The sequence below is a fragment of the Cervus canadensis genome, chromosome 10, assembly GCF_019320065.1.
Source record: "Cervus canadensis isolate Bull #8, Minnesota chromosome 10, ASM1932006v1, whole genome shotgun sequence".
Taxonomy (NCBI): Eukaryota; Metazoa; Chordata; class Mammalia; order Artiodactyla; family Cervidae; genus Cervus; species Cervus canadensis.
The window spans coordinates 16,934,859-16,946,762 of NC_057395.1; the positions used below are offsets into that span (position 1 = coordinate 16,934,859).

At 42.0% G+C, this 11,904-nt stretch overlaps 1 long non-coding RNA gene across 1 annotated transcript; it reads right to left on the reverse strand.

Annotated features, from left to right (window-relative positions):
• Window positions 1-1,941: 1,941 nt before the first annotated feature.
• On the reverse strand, window positions 1,942-9,651 carry LOC122448442. The gene is made up of 3 exons (XR_006271615.1): window positions 9,610-9,651; window positions 5,465-5,526; window positions 1,942-2,472 (listed from the first exon to the last, which is right to left on the reverse strand). It is a non-coding gene; the product is annotated as an uncharacterized LOC122448442 (long non-coding RNA).
• Between the last annotated feature and the right edge of the window lie 2,253 nt (window positions 9,652-11,904).

Below are 11,904 nucleotides of genomic sequence, written 5' to 3' on the forward strand. Positions count from 1 at the left end.
ATCCCAGCTAAACTGTCCCAGCCAAAGTAAGCCAGAGGGAAATCCAACAGACCCACAGAGGCATGAGGGAGCCCAGCAGAAACCAGCAGAACCACCCAGCTCAGATCTGCCGAACTGAATGTGAGACATTAATATTTATTGTTGTACACCACAGAGCTGGTGTGATTTTTGTTACACAAAAATAGTAACTGATACAAGTTTATAGTGTCAAGAAAGAGACAAATACAAAGGCAAATTTTGCAGTGCAACATGATGCATGTCATACGTGAAGATTTAACAGGGTACTCTGGAAGAGTGAGAAGGCAGTGCCTCAATCTCCCTCAGAGCAGTCAGGGCGGTGGAAGACTTCAGCTCATGCCTGAATGAAGTCCTCAGCATGAGCAGGTGTTTTCCAGAGTGGGTTGGGAGATTGAGGTAGGTGCAGGGGAAGCACATTTTTTTTTTCGGAAAACTTAAGCATCTTAGTAAGCTAGGGAGCAATAATAATAAATGAGTCCTAATTCTTGGCAGCCACTGGGTCATGAATAACTTCCTATATCCTGTCGAAAACCTTGTTCTTTATCTCAAAGGTAACCTTTGAAGGATTGAAGGTGCATAACACGAACAGATTGATGGTTTCTTAAGTTCACTCTGGGAGTGATATGAACCCAAGCAACTATCCCCTGGGGGAGGCTAGTCTTGAATAAGTGATCTTCCAGATATGGCCACAGATAAGAAGAGGGCAAGAGAAGGGAGATATTAGGAAGTGGTGTAAACAAGGCTTGGCAACAGATTTAATGAGGGAGTGAGTGGTACCTGGCTTCAGTCCCAAGGCAGAAAACTTTGTAAGGGGGAGTGGTAAGCATTTCATTGTGGGTCATGACGAATTTGAAATGCCTGTGGGTGAGCTGGGAGGAGGTGTTTAGTAGGCAGGCAGATATGTGATTTGGAGCTTCAGAAGAGAAGCCCCAGTTTTAAACATCTAGTTTTAAACATCTGCCTGGAGGCTGTAGCTGAAGCTTTTACAGGGAATGTTGGCTTTACGTAGAGTGAGAAGCAAACCAAATTTAGTACATTAGGGAAACATCAACTCCTAAAAGATGGGCAGAGGAAGAGAACATTCAGACACCGAGAAAAGAGAAAGGAGACTGAGAAGGTTCAGAAGAATGTGGTTTCTTAAAACAGAAAGATTGAGTTTTGAAGTCAGAGGTCAAAAGTATCAAATATTCCAGAGAAGCTGGAGCATGGCAAAGTTTTTTTTTTCTTGGTTTTGTATCCAGAAACTAGGCTGAATTTCATGGTGTTCCTGCCCAAGAGTTGAATTGAAGTTCAGGAAGGGTCAGAGATATACTGCAGAGAGTAGGCAAGAAAATGGAGACAGCAATGGTTGTTAACTATTCCTTAGTAGAAGATCCATCCATGGTCTCTTGGCCTCAACTTTGACTGCAGCCGTGGCTGGGTAGATAGTTCTATATGGTCTTTTCAAGCAGGCATCATCTTGCCTCTAGTTTGTACTTGGAGTATTCCCTTCTGTCCAGGGCTTTTCCAATGCCATGTTCACCAGTGAGAGCTTGCTCAGTACAAGCAATCTTAGAAGGATTGGGGAATTAACACCTCTGTGGGGGAATCAATCACACCCATGTGAATGTGAATCAATGAATTAAAGGCTTCTGCTTGCCTTATTCGTAATTCAAGACATGGAAAAAATCCTAAGTATTCATCAGCAGATGACTACATTAAAAACTGTATTTATGCATAATGGAATATTATTCAGCTATAAAAAGAAGAAAATCCTGTCAATTGTGACCACATGACTAAACTTTGAGGGCATTATGTTAAATGAAATAAGCCAGATAGGAGAAGACAAATACTATGTGATCTCATCTATATGTGGGACCTGAAAAAAGCTGAATTCACAGAAACAGAGAACAGAATAGTGGTTGTCAGGAGCTCCAGGTGAGGGTAATCAGGAGGTCTGGTCAAAGGGTCCATCTTGCCAGTTATAAAATGAATATATTCTGGGGATATAATATTCAGCATGGTGACTATAGTTAATAATACTGCATATATGTTTGAAAGTTGCTAAGAAAGTAAATTTTAAATGTTCTTACACACACACAAAATTATAATTATGTGAGATGATGGATGTGTTAGTTAACTTTATTGTGATAATCAGTTTGCAATATGACCACATATCAAATATCACCTTGTACACTTCAAACTTACAAAATGTTGTATGCTAATTATATCTCAGTAAAGTAGGAAGAAAAGAAAAGAAAAAGCATTGCTACTGCCTCTCCTCTTTAGAGTGGAGGATTCTGAGAGGCATTCTGTAAACTTTTCAGAGGTGTCCATGGGACTGAGCTCCGTTGTTGAGAGCGGTGATGTTGACAACACATGCTTGTATCGGCTTTTCTTCCTTACGAGATCCCTCATTCCTGCTCGCTGGGATGACCTCCCAAGTCCCTGACTCAGGCTCTGTTTTGGGAGAATCTAAATTAAAAAATAAATCTTTTAGACGAAAGATTTAAGGTGAATTTATAGATATAAAAGTAAATTGGGACTTCCCTGATGGCTCAGATGGTAAAGCATCTGCCTATAATGCGGGATACCTGGGTTCAATCCCTGGATTGGGAAGATCTCCTGGAGAAGGAAATGGCAACCCACTCTAGCACTCTTGCCTGGAAAATCCCATGGTAGGCTACAGTCCATGGGGTCACAGAGTCAGACACGACTGAGCGGCTTCACTCTCACTTTCATAGATAGAAATAGGTACTCACTGCACTCCACCCTCTTTCCTTAAAGCTCCTGCCGCCTAGGTGGCCATGTTTGCATCATGTGATCTAACTCCCCAATAATGGCTAAGTGGAGCAAGAGCAAGCATGTGACTTAGCTCAACCAATTCAAATGTAGATGAGTCAGCAACCTATGGTGCTACTTGTGGTAAACATAAGAGAGAAGGTAAACAGATCCCCTGTTTTGGGAATCTTACTACAAAGACTTAGAGAACGCAGCACCAAGTGATGAGGGCAGAAGCTGAAGGGTCGAGATGCAGGTTGGTCCCCGGCAGCAACCTTCAGTTCAGCCGCTCGGCCATGTCTGACTTTTTGAGGCCCCGTGGACTGCAGCGTGCCAGGCTTCCCTGTGGTTCACCACCTCCTGGAGGTTGCTCAAACTCATGTCCGTTGAGTTGGTGATGCCATCCTCTGTCATCCCTTCTCCTCCTGCCTTTAATCTTTCCCAGCATCAGGGCCTTTTCCAATGAGTCAACTCTTCTCATCAGGTAGCCAAAGTATCGGAGCTTCAGCCTCAGCATCAGTCCTTCCAATGAATATTCAGGGTTGATTTCCTTTAGGATTGACTGGTTTGATCTCCTTGCAGTCCAAGGGACTGTCAAGAGTCTTCTCCAACACCACAGTTCAAAAGCATCAATTCTTCAGCACTCAGTCTTGTTTATGGTCCAACTCTCTCTATACATGACTATAGCTGTGACTATACGGATCTTTTTCAGTAAAGTAATGTCTCTTCTTTTTAATACACTGTCTATGTTCGTCATAACTTTTCTTCCAAGGAGAAAGCATCTTTATATTTCATGGCTGAAGTCACTGTCAGCAGTAATTTTGGAGCTCCCCAAAATAAAGTCTGTCCCAGTTCTCATTGTTTTCCCATCTATTTGCCATGGAGTAATGGGACTGGATGGTAAGACCTTAGTTTTTTCAATGTTGAGTTTTAAGCCAGCTTTTTCACTCACCTCTTTCACCTTCATCAGGGGCCTCTTTAGTTCCTCTTCACTTTCTGCCATAAGGGTGGTGTCATCTGCACATCTGAGGTTATTGATATTTCTCCCCGCAATCTTGATTCTAGCTTGTACTTCATCAGCCCAACATTTCACATGATGTACTCTGCATATAAGTTAAATAAGTAGGGTGACAACATACAGCCTTGATGTACTCCTTTTCCAATTTTGAACCAGTCCATTGTTCCATGTCTGGTTCTAATTGTTGTTTCTTGACCTGCATACAGGTTTCTCAGGAGGCAGATCAGGTGGTCTGGTATTCCCATCTCTTGAAGAATTTTCCACAGTTTGCTGTGGTCCACACAGTCTAAGGCTTTAGCAAAGACAGTGCAGCAGAATTAGATATTTTTCTGGAACTCTCTTGCTTTTTTGATGATCCAGTGGATGTTGGCAATTTGATCTCTGGTTCCTCTGCCTTTTCTAAATTCAGCTTAAACACCTGTAAGTTCTCAGTTCTCATACTGTTGAAGCCTGGCTTGGAGGATTTTGAGCATTACCTTGCTAGCATATGAAATGAGTGCAATTGTACAGTAGTTTGAAGATTCTTTGGCACTGCCCTTCTTTGGAATTGGAATGAAATCTGACCTTTTCCAGCCCTGTGGCCACTGCTGAGTTTTCCAAATTTGCTGGCATATTGAACACAGCACTTTCACAGCATCATCTTTTAGGATTTGAAATAGCTCATCTGGAATTTCATCACCTCCACTAGCTTTGTTCATAGTGATGCTTCCTAAGGCCCACTTGAGTTCAAATTCCAGGATGTCTGGTATACCATCGTGATTATCTGGATTGTGATGATCTTTTTGTATAGTTCTGTACATTCTTGCCATCTCTTCTTACTATCTTCTGCTTCTGTTAGGTCCTTACCTTTTCTGTCCTTTATTGAGTCCATCTTTGCATGAAATGGTCCCTTGGTATCTCTAATTTTCTTAAAGAAATCTCTAGTCTTTCCCATTCTATTGTTTTCCTCTATTTCTTTGCGTTGTTCACTTAGGAAGGCTTTCTTATCTCTCCTTGCTATTCTTTGGAACTCTGCATTCAAATGGGTGTATCTTTCCTTTTCTTGCAGCAACATTATGAGAGAGTAATAACAACAGACAGAAGGGGAACTTCCACAGAGCTCATAACTATGCTCCTTCTGAAATTTCAGTTTTTGTCTTATAATAAAAGGTAAAATCATGATAGTAGAAAGAAAAGGGAAAGGGTAGGCCAGAAAGTGTTTGTTTATATTTAAAAGACCCTTACAGCTGGAGGAAGAGCCAGATGCATTTGGGGGCTGCATTTTGTTGTTTTTATAACTGTTTTGAGACTTCTTGTTGAGGTATATAAAATACGTCCCCCAAATTGCACACATATCATGTACAGCTCAGTGAATTTGTGTAAACTGAATCATGCATGTAACCAGCATTGATATCAAGACACAGGACATTATTAATGCCCCAGAAACTTCCCTGTGTCCTGGTTAAGTTATTAACCCTCCACCCCAAGGGTAATTACTATTCCAAATTTGAACTCTGTGAATTGATTTTTTTTGTTTTTAAAATTTATATACATAAACTCAAGTAAAGTGTTCTTCAGACAGAAAAGAAGCATATGGTTACCAAAGGGAAAGTGGGAGGAGGGATAAATTGGGAATTTGGGGTTAACGTATACATTCTACTATATATAAAATAAACAACAAAGACCTACAGTATGGCACAGGAGCTGTATTCAAGATAGCCTATCTTATGATAAGCTGTAATGAGAAGTATCTGAAAAAAATACATAATATATATTTATATAAATATATATTGTGATTCATATAAATGAATCACTTTGCAGTACACTTGAAAATAACACCTGAAACTAACACAACTTTGTAAATCTAATATACTTCAATAACATGTTTTTAATAAAAATGTTCTCTATACTTGGCTTCTTTCATCCTGCATTGAATTAGTAAGGTCCACGCATATTGCTTTAGCATGTAGTTTTATCAGTAGTTTGTACATTCCTATTGCTCTAAGAATTCCATGTGTAAACAACCATAATAGATTTCTTCATTCTACAGTTGATGGGCGTTTGGGTAAATCCCACTTTGGGTCTATAGTGAATACTTTTGTTATGAATATTCTGGTACATGTTTTTGATCAATGAAGGTACAGTACATATCTGATGGGTAGATATCCAGGAATGGAATGACTAAATCATAGTGTTTTCCTGTGTTTGCTTATGTTTAACTTTTGTAAATATGGTTGTTCCTCTTTATTCCCAGTGGATTTGTTTTAGGACCATGGGATACCAAAATCTGTGGGTGCTCAAGTCTCTTACTGAGAGATTTGTGTTTGGTTGAATCTGCAAATGCAGAGTCCTGGATATGAAGGACCAAATATACTGCCAAACTGTTTTCTAGAGTGGTTGTACCAATTGACACTGCCACCTACGTGCAGGAGAGTTCTAGCAGGACCATTTGTTTTCATTGGCACCAGTCCAGGAATTTGTATGATTTTACCTTGTGTTCCCAAGGACTTCATACAAGCGAGACCAGGCAGAGAACTGTATTATCCAGAGTTTGGGCTTCATTATCAGAGAAGGGCAGGAAATTATAGATATTAACACAAGAGTGGAGAGCATTGTATACCAAGCATCTTGGTGACATTAGGAAGTTGAACTTCCTAAACAAAGGAGGAGCAGCTAAAAGTTTAGATGAATTTGAAGGGCATGAGCAGATATGTAAGAACATAAGACAATGAAGTGTAAAGTTTTGGGTCAGAGATGAATTTTTCTCTGCTTTGGAGTGACATTAGGTGAGACTGAGGATGAAAGCCGCTTTGCAGTGTAGAAGCTTATATTCAAGGTCACGTTGATGGCTGTGAGCATAAAGGTAGAGAAGGGCCAAGGACTGCAGGTGAGGTTATTTTCAGAAGATGAGAGAGAAGTGGCAATAGGGACCCGAGTCTATAATCAGCCCCTGTCCTCTAATCCTTCAGGTAATAGTATTGCCTAAAAGTTCTCTTTCATATTTCTTTCTTATTCCCTTTTGACTAGTTACATCAGTCTCTGCCCCCACCCCCTCAATTTCTTCTCTGCTGTCATTTTGCCAGAATCACTCAGCTTTATCTTCTTTGGTGTCACTTTTCCTTATCTCCCTCCTCATGCTAAGCTTCCTGGCCCTTTGTCTCTGGGTCTTCAGGACTCAAAAACAAGCTTTCTTTTTACTTTTCTGCTGCCATCCAAAACCTTTGATCCACTACCAATATTTAGAACTTGATTTTTCTCCCCCATCTATTCTACAGTTTGGTCCTCCAAACTATTTCAGTTGGTCCTCCAAATCATAGTAAAACAGAAGCTTTAAAGACATCATCTTATATTATTTTTGCATTTTTTTTTTAGCAGTGGAAGCTTTTTCAAACAAAATCTCACTTGTGACCCTAATTATAAAGCAGGGAAATAGGGAGCTGCTGCTATGATGTGAATGACGACCCCTGGAACTGAGCAGTATACAACACACAGAACTGTATGCAATACACATCAGATGCTTCTTAAACATACCTTCCAATTCTGTCACTACAGCCACGGAAGTGGTGACCAATGTCATGCAGGTTTCAACCAGTTTCACACAAAGACAGACAGTACCCACCTCAACCCCACCTCTCACTTCTGCCTGGAATTCTCTGACTGTCTAGTGTGGGACATCCTTGAAAAGAACCTCTTTGACATTCAAGAGCATCACTAAGAAGTACAAGGGAGTTGATGCTCTGCCCTGTGGCTACCCTTGACCAAAGGGAGATGAAAGCTGATGGGCAAATCTCTCCTACTTGCCCTAAGAAGATGGCCCTGATGTGCATTTCACAGGGCTTCTCAGCTTCCCCATGGAAATCAAACATCCAGGTGCCTGTACTTGGCTAGTTGGTATGCATTCTGGCATTTGCTTCCCTTCCTTTGCTATTCACTCTCCTATCCCTTTTTCCTGCTCTCTCGAATCACACTCCCAGATAAACTACTTAGACTTCTGCATCAATCTCAGCTTTGTTTTCTGAGGAATCAGCCTGGAATGCCCCTGATTCAGCCCCTAGAGTTTGGGGGAAAGCATTTCCAAGGCACTCCGTGTTTCTTCTTGGTTTGAAATCACTGCTCTGGAATAATAATTATATTGAGATAGTTGATAGGGATATCTTGACTGTTGTTCTCAGAGCTGAGCAGGTTCTCCATATTTAAGGTGCAGAAATGAAATTCTGGAGGCTAGGAATCCCAGTGGACCATTGCCATGGTCAAATTGACAGGTATGGAAGATAAAGTGGATTTTCAGTGGAGACAGATAAAAGCTTTAGCCTCCTGGAGAATCTCATTGGTTTAGGCGGGAGTTTTGCCTTTAATAGCAAATGAAGATATGGGTTTAGGTCTCTTGGGCTTTTTCTTCCCCCAGCCTCTGAAAGTCTAAAAACACACACCCTTAGCACTTGCCTCATCTTTCCTAAACTGGTGGTTGTCACAGTTCCCTTAAAGAAGTAAGACAGTGTCTTGGAAGTCACCTCCCACACCCCCACTCCCCTAGACACCCAGGATACATCTTGTGTGTACTTAAGCTGTCTCTGACACACATAATTTCTTTTTCATCCCTGAGTAATCAGTCTTTTTTATCCTCTTAGCAAAGAGAAGAGTATATTTTTGTACAGAAAAGACTGGGAGGAAAGGAAAATTAAAGAAAGCACCATCCTCCTGAGAAATTTCAGTGTAAATTCTCACAAAATAGCAACAAATAAAAGATGACAGGAAAAACCACGGAAGTTTCTAGAATAAGGGTATTTGCCAGGTGCTGGCCAAGGATCCAGTTCTATTTTGAACATTTTAAAGTGTTTTCTTTCCAGTTCTGGTATGTAGGGGTTAATGACCGTGCTGAAACCCTATTGCTTTGAATAGGAGGGATTAGTTTCATTATTTCGGGATTAAGGTCAGTCTTACCGACTGGCTGCCACATCCTGTCAGCAATGCCTGGAACTACAGTCACTCTGCTCTGGATTCTCAAGTCTTCCCTTGGACAGCTGCATGCTGAGTCCTCCGTTATTATTATTATTATTTTTTAATATGACTAAACGGGAAAAATGGGACTTCCCTGTAGCTCAGATGGTAAAGAATCTGCCTGCAAGCAGGAGACCCGGGTTCGATCCCTGGTTAGAATGATACTCTGAAGAAGGGAATGGCAACCCACTCCAGTACTCTTGCCTGGAGAATCCCATGGACAGAGGACCCTGGCAGGCCACAGTCTGTGGGGTCACACAGAGTCGGATACGACTGAGCGACTTATATGACTATTACCACTAAAGGGGAGGGATACTGCATGGACCTACCCTAGGTTACACAGAGGGTCTGCCCTGAACTTCTGTTTCTCTGTGATAATAAGGATGCAGAGGAGGAAAGGAAAATTCCATACACGTCATAGATAGATGGCCAAGACAGCCGTGTTCACTTCTCTCTGTATCCACACCCTTTGCAGTGTGACTTTATCCTTTTCCTAATAAGAAATGTATTTCCCTATCTCTTGAATCTGAATTGGTCTTGTCACTTGCTTTGGCTAACAGAAAGTAGAAGCAATGAGCCTAGATTTCAAGAAATTTTGCCTGCTTCCGCCCTTTTTCTTAGAGGAAAACAATAGAATGGGAAAGACTAGAGATCTCTTCAAGAAAATTAGGGATACCGAGGGAATACTTCATGTAAAGATGGGCACAATAAAGGACAGAAATAGTATGCACCTAAAAGAAGCAGAAGATATTAAGAAGAGGTGACAAGAATACACAGGAGAACTGTACAAAAAAGATCTTCACAACCCAGATACTCATGATGGTGTGATCACTCACCTAGAGCCAGACATCCTAGAATGTGAAGTCAAATGGGCCTTAGGAAGCATCATGAGGAACAAAGCTAGTGGAGGTGGTGGAATTCCAGTTGAGCTATTTCAAATCCTAAAAGATGATGCTGTGAAAGTGCTGCACTCATGTCAGCAAATTTGGAAAACTCAGCAGTGGCCACAGGACTGGAAAAGGTCAGTTTCCATTCCAGTCCCAATGAAAGGCAATGCCAAAGAATATTCAAACTACCACACAATTGCACTCATCTCACACACCAGCAAAGTAAAGCTCAAAATTCTCCACACCAGGCTTCAACAGTATGTGAACTGTAAACTTCCAGATGTTCAAGCTGGTTTTAGAAAAGGCAGCGGAGCCAGAGATCAAATTGCCAGCATCCGCTGGGTCATCAAAAAGCAGGAGGGTTCCAGGAAAACATCTACTTCTGCTTTATTGACTATGCCAAAGCCTTTGACTGTGTGGATCACAACAAACTGTGGAAAATTCTTCAAGAGCTGGGAATACCAGACCACCTGATCTGTCTCCTGAGAAATCTCTATGCATGTCAGGAAGCAACAGTTAGAACTGGACATGGAGCTACAGACTGGTTCCAATTTGGGAAAGGAGTAGTAAACGCTATACATTGTCACCCTGCTTATATGCAGAGTACATCATGAGAAATGCTGGGCTGGATGAAGCCCAAGCTGGAATCAAGATTGCTGGGAGAAATATCAATAACCTCAGATATGCAGATGACACCACCCTTATGGCAGAAAAAGAAAAAGTGAAAGTGAAATCACTCAGTCATGTCCGACTCTTTGCGACCCCATGGACTGTAGCCTACCAGGCCCCTCTGTCCATGGAATTTTCCAGGCAAGAGTACTGGAGTGGGTTGCCATTCCCTTCTCCAGGGGATCTTCCTGACCCAGGGATCGAACCTGGGTCTCTCGTGTTGCAGGCAGACACTTTACCATCTGAGCCACCAGGGAAGCCCCTATGGCAGAAGGGGAAGAACTAAAGAGCCTCTTGATGAAAGTGAAAGAGGAAAGTGAAAAAGCTGACTTAAAACTCAACATTCAGAAAACGAAGGTCATGGCATCTGGTCCCATCACTTCATGGCAAATAGATGGGGAAAGAATGGAAACAGTGACAGACTATAAGTTTTTGGGCTCCAAAATCATTGCAGATGGTGACTGCAGCCATGAAATTAAAAGATGCTTGCTCCTTGGAAGAAAAGTTATGACCAACCTAGACAGCATATTAAAAAGCAGAGGCATTACTTTGCCAATGAAGGTCCGTGTAGTCAAAGATATGGTTTCTCCAGTAGTCATGTATGGATGTGAGAGTTGGACTATAAAGAAAGCTGAGCACTGAAGAATTGATGCTTTTGAACTGTGGTGTTGGAGAAGACTCTTGAGAGTCCCTTGGACTGCAAGGAGATCCAACCAGTCCATCCTAAAGGAGATCAGTCCTGGGTGTTCATTGGAAGGACTGATGCTGAACCTCCAGTACTTTGGCCACCTGATATGAAGAGCTGACTCATTGCAAAAAGACCCTGATGGTGGGAAAGATTGAAGGCAGGAGGAGAAGGCGATGACAGAGGATGAGATGGTTGGATATCCTACTGACTCAATGGACATGAGTTTGAGTAAACTCTGGGAGCTGGTGATGGACAGGGAGGCCTGGTGTGCTGCAGTCCATAGGGTCGAAAAGAGTCGGACAGGACTGAGTGACTGAACTGAACTGTGTTTCTTGGGCTTATCTGATTTTGCCATGGGAGCAAATCCTGATTGATATGGAGAATGAGAGGCCACAGAGAGAAAAGGGGAGCAGCCTCAGCAGACAGCTGCCAATTCGCCCAGCTGACCTGCAGCTGACTATAGTTATGATAACTATAGTTATCATTTTTTTAAAAAATAGCATCTTCTCTCCCACCTCCTGCACTCTTTATCTCCTTCAGTGTTTTACACTTCTCTGGCACACTTACCATTGGATATACTTCATATTTAGCGGTTGACTTATCTGAGCAGATAAACCCTCCAGCTTGAATGTGTGTGTGTGTACTCAACCGCTTCAGTTGTGTCCCACTCTGTGTGACCCCAAGGACTGTAGCCCACCAGGCTCCTCTGTCCATGGGATTCTCCAGGCAAGAATACTGGAGTGGGCTGCCATACCCTCTTACAGGGGTTCTTCCCAACCCAGGGATCAAACCCACGTCTCCTATGTCTCTTGCATTGGTGGGTGGATTCTTTACCACTGAGCCACTTGGGAAGGATTATCTTCTAGGCCTGTCTACAGCTTTGGATG